Genomic DNA, 15,054 nt, shown 5'->3' with positions numbered 1-15,054 from the left:
ATCTGTATAATCATGTAAATATTTACACAGAATCTGTATAAACATGTAAATATTTACACAGAATCTGTATAAACATGTAAATATTTACACAGAATCTGTATAAACATATAAATATTTACAAAGAATCTGTATAAACATGTAAGTATTTACACAGAATCTGTATAAACCTGTAAATATTTACACAGAATCTGTATGAACATGAAAATATTTACACAGAATCTGTATAAACATGTCAATATTTACACAGAATCTGCATAAACATGAAAACATTTACACAGAATCTGTATAAACATGTCAATATTTACACAGAATCTGTATAAACATGTCAATATTTACACAGAATCTGTATAAACATGTAAATATTTACACAGAATCTGTAAAAACCAGTAAATATTTACACAGAATCTGTATATACCTGTAAATATTTACACAGAATCTGTATGAACATGTATATATTTACACAGAATCTGTATGAACATGTAAATATTTACAGAGAATCTGTATGAACATGTAAATATTTACACAGAATCTGTATGAACATGTAAATATTTACACAGAATCTGCATATACCTGTAAATATTTACACAGAATCTGTATGAACATGTAAATATTTAGACTGAATCTGTATAAAATTGTAAATATTTACACAGAATCTTTATAAACATGTAAATATTCACACAGAAACTGTATAAACATGTAAATATTTTCCAGAATGTGTATAAACATGTAAATATTTACACAAAATCTGTATAAACATGAAAATAATTACACAGAATCTGTGTAAACCAGTAAATATTTACACAGAATCTGTATAAACATGTAAATATTTACAAAGAATCTGTGTAAACATGTAAATATTTCTACAGAATGTGTATGAACATGAAAATATTTACACAGAATGTGTATAAACATGTAAATATTTACACAGGGTCTGTAAAAACCAGTAAATATTTACACAGAATCTTTAAAAACCTGTCAATATTTACACAGTGTCTGTATTAACATGTCAATATTTACACAGTGTCTGTATTAACATGTCAATATTTACACAGAATCTGTATAAACATGTCAATATTTACACAGAATCAGTATACACATGAAAATATTTACACAGAATCTGTACAAACATGTAAATATTTACACAGGATCTGTATGAACATGTTAATATTTACACAGAATCTGTATAAACATGAAAATATTTACAGAGAATCTGAATAAACATATAAATATTTACACAGAATATATATGAACATGTAAATATTTACACAGAATGTGTATAAACATGTAAATATTTACACAGAATCTGTAAAAACCAGTAAATAGTTACACAGAATCTGTAAAAACCTGTAAATATTTACACAGAATGTGTATGAACATGTAAATATTTACACAGAATCTGTAAGAACAGGTACATATTTACACAGAATCTGTATGTACAGGTACATATTTACACAGAATCTGCATCAACATGTAAATATTTACACAGAATCTGTATAAACATGTAAATATTTACACAGAATCTGTATAAACATGTAAATATTTACACAGAATCTGTATAAACATGTAAATATTTACGCATAATCTTAACAAACCTGTAAATATTTACACAGAATCTGTATAAACATGTCAACATTTACACAGAATCTGTATAAACATGTGAATATTTACACAGAATCAGTATAAACATGAAAATATTTACACAGAATGTGTATAAACATGCTAATATTTACACAGAATCTTTATAAACATGTAAATATTTACACAGAATCTGTATAAATATGTAAATATTTACACAGAATCTGTATAAATATGTAAATATTTACACAGAATCTGTATAAACATGTAAATATTCACACAGAATCTGTATAAACATGTAAATATTCACACAGAATCTGTATAAACATGTCAATATTGACACAGAATCTGTATAAACATGTCAATATTGACACAGAATCTGTATAAACATGTAAATGTTTACACAGAATCTGTATAAACATGTCAATATTTACACAGAATCTTTATAAACACGTAAATATTTACACAGAATCTCTATGAACATGTCAATATTTACACAGAATCCGTATAAACATGTAAATATTTAAACAGAATCTGCATAAACATGTAAATATTTACACAGAATCTGTATAAACATGTCAATATTTACACAAAATCTGTAGAAACATGTAAATATTTACACAGAATCTGTATAAACATGTAAGTATTTACACAGAATCTGTGTAAACATGTCAATATTTACACAGAATCTGTATAAACATGTAAATATTTACACAAAATCTGTATAAACATCTCAATATTTACACAGAATCTGCATAAACATGAAAATATTTACACAGAATCTGTATAAACATGTAAATATTTACACAGAATCTGTATAAACATGTAAATATTTACACAGAATCTGTATAAACATGTAAATATTTACACAGAATCTGTACAAGCATGTAAATGTTAACACCGAATACTTATAAATATGTAAATATTTACACAGAATCTGTATAAACATGTAAATATTTACACGGAATCTGTATAAACATGTAAATATTTACACAGAATCTGTATAAACATGTAAATATTTACACAGAATCTGTACAAGCATGTAAATGTTAACACCGAATACTTATAAATATGTAAATATTTACACAGAATCTGTATAAACATGTAAATATTTACACAGAATCTGTATAAATATGTAAATATTTACACAGAATCTGTATAAACATGTAAATATTCACACAGAATCTGTATAAACATGTAAATATTCACACAGAATCTGTATAAACATGTCAATATTTACACAGAATCTGTATAAACATGTCAATATTGACACAGAATCTGTATAAACATGTAAATGTTTACACAGAATCTGTATAAACATGTCAATATTTACACAGAATCTGTATAAACACGTAAATATTTACACAGAATCTCTATGAACATGTCAATATTTACACAGAATCCGTATAAACATGTAAATATTTAAACAGAATCTGCATAAACATGTAAATATTTACACAGAATCTGTATAAACATGTAAATATTTACACAAAATCTGTAGAAACATGTAAATATTTACACAGAATCTGTATAAACATGTAAGTATTTACACAGAATCTGTGTAAACATGTCAATATTTACACAGAATCTGTATAAACATGTAAATATTTACACAAAATCTGTATAAACATCTCAATATTTACACAGAATCTGCATAAACATGAAAATATTTACAAAGAATCTGTATAAACATGTAAATATTTACACAGAATCTGTATAAACATGTAAATATTTACACAGAATCTGTATAAACATGTAAATATTTACACAGAATCTGTACAAGCATGTAAATGTTAACACCGAATACTTATAAATATGTAAATATTTACACAGAATCTGTATAAACATTTAAATATTTACACATAATCTGTATAAACATGAAAATATTTACACAGAATCTGTCTAATCATTTAAATATTTACCAAGAATCTGTATAAACATGTCAATATTTACACAGAATCTGTATAAACATGTAAATAATTAAACAGAATACGTATGAACGTGTATATATTTACACAGAATGTGTATGAACATGTAAATATTTACACAGAATCTGGATGGACAGGTACATATTTACACAGAATCTGTATGAACAGGTACATATTTACACAGAATCTGCATCAACATGTAAATATTTACACAGAATCTGTATAAACATGTAAATATTTACACAGAATCTGTATGAACATGTCAATATTTACACAGAATCTGTATAAACATGTAAATATTTACACAGAATCTGTATAAACATGTAAATATTTACACAGAATCTGTATAAACATGTAAATATTTACACAGAATCTGTATAAACATGTAAATATTTACACAGAATCTGTATAAACATGTAAATATTTACAAAGAATCTGTATAAGCATGTAAGTATTTACACAGAATCTGTATAAACCTGTAAATATTTACACAGAATCTGTATGAACATGAAAATATTTACACAGAATCTGTATAAACATGTCAATATTTACACAGAATCTGCATAAACATGAAAACATTTACACAGAATCTGTATAAACCTGTAAATATTTACACAGAATCTGTATGAACATGAAAATATTTACACAGAATCTGTATAAACATGTCAATATTTACACAGAATCTGCATAAACATGAAAACATTTACACAGAATCTGTATATACCTGTAAATATTTACACAGAATCTGTATGAACATGTATATATTTACACAGAATCTGTATGAACATGTAAATATTTACACAGAATCTGCATATACCTGTACATATTTACACAGAATGTGTATGAACATGTAAATATTTACACTGAATCTGTATAAAATTGTAAATATTTACACAGAATCTTTATAAACATGTAAATATTCACACAGAAACTGTATAAACATGTAAATATTTTCCAGAATGTGTATAAACATGTAAATATTTACACAAAATCTGTAGAAACATGTAAATATTTACACAGAATCTGTATAAACATGTAAGTATTTACACAGAATCTGTGTAAACATGTCAATATTTACACAGAATCTGTATAAACATGTAAATATTTACACAAAATCTGTATAAACATCTCAATATTTACACAGAATCTGCATAAACATGAAAATATTTACAAAGAATCTGTATAAACATGTAAATATTTACACAGAATCTGTATAAACATGTAAATATTTACACAGAATCTGTACAAGCATGTAAATGTTAACACCGAATACTTATAAATATGTAAATATTTACACAGAATCTGTATAAACATTTAAATATTTACACATAATCTGTATAAACATGAAAATATTTACACAGAATCTGTCTAATCATTTAAATATTTACCAAGAATCTGTATAAACATGTCAATATTTACACAGAATCTGTATAAACATGTAAATAATTAAACAGAATACGTATGAACGTGTATATATTTACACAGAATGTGTATGAACATGTAAATATTTACACAGAATCTGGATGGACAGGTACATATTTACACAGAATCTGTATGAACAGGTACATATTTACACAGAATCTGCATCAACATGTAAATATTTACACAGAATCTGTATAAACATGTAAATATTTACACAGAATCTGTATGAACATGTCAATATTTACACAGAATCTGTATAAACATGTAAATATTTACACAGAATCTGTATAAACATGTAAATATTTACAAAGAATCTGTATAAACATGTAAATATTTACACAGAATCTGTATAAACATGTAAATATTTACACAGAATCTGTATAAACATGTAAATATTTACAAAGAATCTGTATAAGCATGTAAGTATTTACACAGAATCTGTATAAACCTGTAAATATTTACACAGAATCTGTATGAACATGAAAATATTTACACAGAATCTGTATAAACATGTCAATATTTACACAGAATCTGCATAAACATGAAAACATTTACACAGAATCTGTATAAACCTGTAAATATTTACACAGAATCTGTATGAACATGAAAATATTTACACAGAATCTGTATAAACATGTCAATATTTACACAGAATCTGCATAAACATGAAAACATTTACACAGAATCTGTATATACCTGTAAATATTTACAGAGAATCTGTATGAACATGTAAATATTTACACAGAATCTGTATGAACATGTAAATATTTACACAGAATCTGCATATACCTGTACATATTTACACAGAATGTGTATGAACATGTAAATATTTACACTGAATCTGTATAAAATTGTAAATATTTACACAGAATCTTTATAAACATGTAAATATTCACACAGAAACTGTATAAACATGTAAATATTTTCCAGAATGTGTATAAACATGTAAATATTTACACAAAATCTGTATAAACATGAAAATAATTACACAGTATCTGTGTAAACCAGTAAATATTTACACAGAATCTGTATAAACATGTAAATATTTACAAAGAATCTGTGTAAACATGTAAATATTTCTACAGAATGTGTATGAACATGAAAATATTTACACAGAATGTGTATAAACATGTAAATATTTACACAGGGTCTGTAAAAACCAGTAAATATTTACACAGAATCTTTAAAAACCTGTCAATATTTACACAGTGTCTGTATTAACATGTCAATATTTACACAGAATCTGTATAAACATGTCAATATTTACACAGAATCAGTATACACATGAAAATATTTACACAGAATCTGTACAAACATGTAAATATTTACACAGGATCTGTATGAACATGTTAATATTTACACAGAATCTGTATAAACATGAAAATATTTACAGAGAATCTGAATAAACATATAAATATTTACACAGAATATATATGAACATGTAAATATTTACACAGAATGTGTATAAACATGTAAATATTTACACAGAATCTGTAAAAACCAGTAAATAGTTACACAGAATCTGTAAAAACCTGTAAATATTTACAAAGAATGTGTATGAACATGTAAATATTTACACAGAATCTGTAAGAACAGGTACATATTTACACAGAATCTGTATGTACAGGTACATATTTACACAGAATCTGCATCAACATGTAAATATTTACACAGAATCTGTATAAACATGTAAATATTTACACAGAATCTGTATAAACATGTAAATATTTACACAGAATCTGTATAAACATGTAAATATTTACACATAATCTTAACAAACCTGTAAATATTTACACAGAATCTGTATAAACATGTCAACATTTACACAGAATCTGTATAAATATGTGAATATTTACACAGAATCAGTATAAACATGAAAATATTTACACAGAATGTGTATAAACATGCTAATATTTACACAGAATCTTTATAAACATGTAAATATTTACACAGAATCTGTATAAATATGTAAATATTTACACAGAATCTGTATAAACATGTAAATATTCACACAGAATCTGTATAAACATGTAAATATTCACACAGAATCTGTATAAACATGTCAATATTTACACAGAATCTGTATAAACATGTCAATATTGACACAGAATCTGTATAAACATGTAAATGTTTAGACAGAATCTGTATAAACATGTCAATATTTACACAGAATCTGTATAAACACGTAAATATTTACACAGAATCTCTATGAACATGTCAATATTTACACAGAATCCGTATAAACATGTAAATATTTAAACAGAATCTGCATAAACATGTAAATATTTACACAGAATCTGTATAAACATGTAAATATTTACACAAAATCTGTAGAAACATGTAAATATTTACACAGAATCTGTATAAACATGTAAGTATTTACACAGAATCTGTGTAAACATGTCAATATTTACACAGAATCTGTATAAACATGTAAATATTTACACAAAATCTGTATAAACATCTCAATATTTACACAGAATCTGCATAAACATGAAAATATTTACACAGAATCTGTATAAACATGTAAATATTTACACAGAATCTGTATAAACATGTAAATATTTACACAGAATCTGTATAAACATGTAAATATTTACACAGAATCTGTATAAACATGTAAATATTTACACAGAATCTGTATAAACATGTAAATATTTACACAGAATCTGTATAAACATGTAAATATTTACACAGAATCTGTATAAACATATAAATATTTACAAAGAATCTGTATAAACATGTAAGTATTTACACAGAATCTGTATAAACCTGTAAATATTTACACAGAATCTGTATGAACATGAAAATATTTACACAGAATCTGTATAAACATGTCAATATTTACACAGAATCTGCATAAACATGAAAACATTTACACAGAATCTGTATAAACATGTCAATATTTACACAGAATCTGTATAAACATGTAAATATTTACACAGAATCTGTATAAACATGTAAATATTTACACAGAATCTGTAAAAACCAGTAAATATTTACACAGAATCTGTATATACCTGTAAATATTTACACAGAATCTGTGTGAACATGTATATATTTACACAGAATCTGTATGAACATGTAAATATTTACAGAGAATCTGTATGAACATGTAAATATTTACACAGAATCTGTATGAACATGTAAATATTTACACAGAATCTGCATATACCTGTAAATATTTACCCAGAATCTGTATGAACATGTAAATATTTAGACTGAATCTGTATAAAATTGTAAATATTTACACAGAATCTTTATAAACATGTAAATATTCACACAGAAACTGTATAAACATGTAAATATTTTCCAGAATGTGTATAAACATGTAAATATTTACACAAAATCTGTATAAACATGAAAATAATTACACAGAATCTGTGTAAACCAGTAAATATTTACACAGAATCTGTATAAACATGTAAATATTTACAAAGAATCTGTGTAAACATGTAAATATTTCTACAGAATGTGTATGAACATGAAAATATTTACACAGAATGTGTATAAACATGTAAATATTTACACAGGGTCTGTAAAAACCAGTAAATATTTACACAGAATCTTTAAAAACCTGTCAATATTTACACAGTGTCTGTATTAACATGTCAATATTTACACAGTGTCTGTATTAACATGTCAATATTTACACAGAATCTGTATAAACATGTCAATATTTACACAGAATCAGTATACACATGAAAATATTTACACAGAATCTGTACAAACATGTAAATATTTACACAGGATCTGTATGAACATGTTAATATTTACACAGAATCTGTATAAACATGAAAATATTTACAGAGAATCTGAATAAACATATAAATATTTACACAGAATATATATGAACATGTAAATATTTACACAGAATGTGTATAAACATGTAAATATTTACAAAGAATCTGTAAAAACCAGTAAATAGTTACACAGAATCTGTAAAAACCTGTAAATATTTACACAGAATGTGTATGAACATGTAAATATTTACACAGAATCTGTAAGAACAGGTACATATTTACACAGAATCTGTATGTACAGGTACATATTTACACAGAATCTGCATCAACATGTAAATATTTACACAGAATCTGTATAAACATGTAAATATTTACACAGAATCTGTATAAACATGTAAATATTTACACAGAATCTGTATAAACATGTAAATATTTACGCATAATCTTAACAAACCTGTAAATATTTACACAGAATCTGTATAAACATGTCAACATTTACACAGAATCTGTATAAACATGTGAATATTTACACAGAATCAGTATAAACATGAAAATATTTACACAGAATGTGTATAAACATGCTAATATTTACACAGAATCTTTATAAACATGTAAATATTTACACAGAATCTGTATAAATATGTAAATATTTACACAGAATCTGTATAAATATGTAAATATTTACACAGAATCTGTATAAACATGTAAATATTCACACAGAATCTGTATAAATATGTAAATATTCACACAGAATCTGTATAAACATGTCAATATTGACACAGAATCTGTATAAACATGTCAATATTGACACAGAATCTGAATAAACATGTAAATGTTTACACAGAATCTGTATAAACATGTCAATATTTACACAGAATCTGTATAAACACGTAAATATTTACACAGAATCTCTATGAACATGTCAATATTTACACAGAATCCGTATAAACATGTAAATATTTAAACAGAATCTGCATAAACATGTAAATATTTACACAGAATCTGTATAAACATGTAAATATTTACACAAAATCTGTAGAAACATGTAAATATTTACACAGAATCTGTATAAACATGTAAGTATTTACACAGAATATGTGTAAACATGTCAATATTTACACAGAATCTGTATAAACATGTAAATATTTACACAAAATCTGTATAAACATCTCAATATTTACACAGAATCTGCATAAACATGAAAATATTTACACAGAATCTGTATAAACATGTAAATATTTACACAGAATCTGTATAAACATGTAAATATTTACACAGAATCTGTATAAACATGTAAATATTTACACAGAATCTGTACAAGCATGTAAATGTTAACACCGAATACTTATAAATATGTAAATATTTACACAGAATCTGTATAAACATGTAAATATTTACACAGAATCTGTATAAACATGTAAATATTTACACAGAATCTGTATAAACATGTAAATATTTACACAGAATCTGTACAAGCATGTAAATGTTAACACCGAATACTTATAAATATGTAAATATTTACACAGAATCTGTATAAACATGTAAATATTTACACAGAATCTGTATAAACATGTAAATATTTACACAGAATCTGTATAAACATGTAAATATTTACGCATAATCTTAACAAACCTGTAAATATTTACACAGAATCTGTATAAACATGTCAACATTTACACAGAATCTGTATAAACATGTGAATATTTACACAGAATCAGTATAAACATGAAAATATTTACACAGAATGTGTATAAACATGCTAATATTTACACAGAATCTTTATAAACATGTAAATATTTACACAGAATCTGTATAAATATGTAAATATTTACACAGAATCTGTATAAACATGTAAATATTCACACAGAATCTGTATAAACATGTAAATATTCACACAGAATCTGTATAAACATGTCAATATTTACACAGAATCTGTATAAACATGTCAATATTGACACAGAATCTGTATAAACATGTAAATGTTTACACAGAATCTGTATAAACATGTCAATATTTACACAGAATCTGTATAAACACGTAAATATTTACACAGAATCTCTATGAACATGTCAATATTTACACAGAATCGGTATAAACATGTAAATATTTAAACAGAATCTGCATAAACATGTAAATATTTACACAGAATCTGTATAAACATGTAAATATTTACACAAAATCTGTAGAAACATGTAAATATTTACACAGAATCTGTATAAACATGTAAGTATTTACACAGAATCTGTGTAAACATGTCAATATTTACACAGAATCTGTATAAACATGTAAATATTTACACAAAATCTGTATAAACATCTCAATATTTACACAGAATCTGCATAAACATGAAAATATTTACACAGAATCTGTATAAACATGTAAATATTTACACAGAATCTGTATAAACATGTAAATATTTACACAGAATCTGTATAAACATGTAAATATTTACACAGAATCTGTACAAGCATGTAAATGTTAACACCGAATACTTATAAATATGTAAATATTTACACAGAATCTGTATAAACATTTAAATATTTACACATAATCTGTATAAACATGAAAACATTTACACAGAATCTGTCTAATGATTTAAATATTTACCAAGAATCTGTATAAACATGTCAATATTTACACAGAATCTGTATAAACACGTAAATAATTACACAGAATACGTATGAACGTGTATATATTTACACAGAATGTGTATGAACATGTAAATATTTACACAGAATCTGTATGGACAGGTACATATTTACACAGAATCTGTATGAACAGGTACATATTTACACAGAATCTGCATCAACATGTCAATATTTACACAGAATCTGTATAAACATGTAAATATTTACACAGAATCTGTATGAACATGTCAATATTTACACAGAATCTGTATAAACATGTAAATATTTACACAGAATCTGTATAAACATGTAAATATTTACACAGAATCTGTATAAACATGTAAATATTTACACAGAATCTCTATAAACATGTAAATATTTACACAGAATCTGTATAAACATGTAAATATTTACAAAGAATCTGTATAAACATGTAAGTATTTACACAGAATCTGTATAAACCTGTAAATATTTACACAGAATCTGTATGAACATGAAAATATTTACACAGAATCTGTATAAACATGTCAATATTTACACAGAATCTGCATAAACATGAAAACATTTACACAGAATCTGTATAAACATGTCAATATTTACACAGAATCTGTGTAAACATGTAAATATTTACACAGAATCTGTATAAACATGTAAATATTTACACAGAATCTGTAAAAACCAGTAAATATTTACACAGAATCTGTATATACCTGTAAATATTTACACAGAATCTGTATGAACATGTATATATTTACACAGAATCTGTATGAACATGTAAATATTTACAGAGAATCTGTATGAACATGTAAATATTTACACAGAATCTGTATGAACATGTAAATATTTACACAGAATCTGCATATACCTCTACATATTTACACAGAATGTGTATGAACATGTAAATATTTACACTGAATCTATATAAAATTGTAAATATTTACACAGAATCTTTATAAACATGTAAATATTCACACAGAAACTGTATAAACATGTAAATATTTTCCAGAATGTGTATAAACATCTAAATATTTACACAAAATCTGTATAAACATGAAAATAATTACACAGTATCTGTGTAAACCAGTAAATATTTACACAGAATCTGTATAAACATGTAAATATTTACAAAGAATCTGTGTAAACAGGTAAATATTTCTACAGAATGTGTATGAACATGAAAATATTTACACAGAATGTGTATAAACATGTAAATATTTACACAGGGTCTGTAAAAACCAGTAAATATTTACACAGAATCTTTAAAAACCTGTCAATATTTACACAGTGTCTGTATTAACATGTCAATATTTACACAGAATCTGTATAAACATGTCAATATTTACACAGAATCAGTATACACATGAAAATATTTACACAGAATCTGTACACACATGTAAATATTTACACAGGATCTGTATGAACATGTTAATATTTACACAGAATCTGTATAAACATGAAAATATTTACAGAGAATCTGAATAAACATATAAATATTTACACAGAATATATATGAACATGTAAATATTTACACAGAATGTGTATAAACATGTAAATATTTACACAGAATCTGTAAAAACCAGTAAATAGTTACACAGAATCTGTAAAAACCTGTAAATATTTACAAAGAATGTGTATGAACATGTAAATATTTACACAGAATCTGTAAGAACAGGTACATATTTACACAGAATCTGTATGTACAGGTACATATTTACACAGAATCTGCATCAACATGTAAATATTTACACAGAATCTGTATAAACATGTAAATATTTACACAGAATCTGTATAAACATGTAAATATTTACACAGAATCTGTATAAACATGTAAATATTTACGCATAATCTTAACAAACCTGTAAATATTTACACAGAATCTGTATAAACATGTCAACATTTACACAGAATCTGTATAAACATGTGAATATTTACACAGAATCAGTATAAACATGAAAATATTTACACAGAATGTGTATAAACATGCTAATATTTACACAGAATCTTTATAAACATGTAAATATTTACACAGAATCTGTATAAATATGTAAATATTTACACAGAATCAGTATAAACATGTAAATATTCACACAGAATCTGTATAAACATGTAAATATTCACACAGAATCTGTATAAACATGTCAATATTTACACAGAATCTGTATAAACATGTCAATATTGACACAGAATCTGTATAAACATGTAAATGTTTACACAGAATCTGTATAAACATGTCAATATTTACACAGAATCTGTATAAACACGTAAATATTTACACAGAATCTCTATGAACATGTCAATATTTACACAGAATCCGTATAAACATGTAAATATTTAAACAGAATCTGCATAAACATGTAAATATTTACACAGAATCTGTATAAACATGTAAATATTCACACAGAATCTGTATAAACATGTAAATATTCACACAGAATCTGTATAAACATGTCAATATTTACACAGAATCTGTATAAACATGTCAATATTGACACAGAATCTGTACAAACATGTGAATGTTTACACAGAATCTGTATAAACATGTCAATATTTACACAGAATCTGTATAAACACGTAAATATTTACACAGAATCTCTATGAACATGTCAATATTTACACAGAATCCGTATAAACATGTAAATATTTAAACAGAATCTGCATAAACATGTAAATATTTACACAGAATCTGTATAAACATGTAAATATTTACACAAAATCTGTAGAAACATGTAAATATTTACACAGAATCTGTATAAACATGTAAGTATTTACACAGAATCTGTGTAAACATGTCAATATTTACACAGAATCTGTATAAACATGTAAATATTTACACAAAATCTGTATAAACATCTCAATATTTACACAGAATCTGCATAAACATGAAAATATTTACACAGAATCTGTATAAACATGTAAATATTTACACAGAATCTGTATAAACATGTAAATATTTACACAGAATCTGTATAAACATGTAAATATTTACACAGAATCTGTATAAACATGTAAATATTTACACAGAATCTGTATAAACATGTAAATATTTACACAGAATCTGTATAAACATGTAAATATTTACACAGAATCTGTATAAACATATAAATATTTACAAAGAATCTGTATAAACATGTAAGTATTTACACAGAATCTGTATAAACCTGTAAATATTTACACAGAATCTGTATGAACATGAAAATATTTACACAGAATCTGTATAAACATGTCAATATTTACACAGAATCTGCATAAACATGAAAACATTTACACAGAATCTGTATAAACATGTCAATATTTACACAGAATCTGTATAAACATGTAAATATTTACACAGAATCTGTATAAACATGTAAATATTTACGCAGAATCTGTAAAAACCAGTAAATATTTACACAGAATCTGTATATACCTGTAAATATTTACACAGAATCTGTATGAACATGTATATATTTACACAGAATCTGTATGAACATGTAAATATTTACAGAGAATCTGTATGAACATGTAAATATTTACACAGAATCTGTATGAACATGTAAATATTTACACAGAATCTGCATATACCTGTAAATATTTACACAGAATCTGTATGAACATGTAAATATTTAGACTGAATCTGTATAAAATTGTAAATATTTACACAGAATCTTTATAAACATGTAAATATTCACACAGAAACTGTATAAACATGTAAATATTTTCCAGAATGTGTATAAACATGTAAATATTTACACAAAATCTGTATAAACATGAAAATAATTA

Source organism: Pan troglodytes, chromosome 23, assembly GCF_028858775.2.
Source record: "Pan troglodytes isolate AG18354 chromosome 23, NHGRI_mPanTro3-v2.0_pri, whole genome shotgun sequence".
NCBI classification, from domain to species: Eukaryota; Metazoa; Chordata; class Mammalia; order Primates; family Hominidae; genus Pan; species Pan troglodytes.
The sequence above is the reverse complement of the archived record's forward strand: the minus strand, read 5'-3'. Positions refer to the sequence as shown.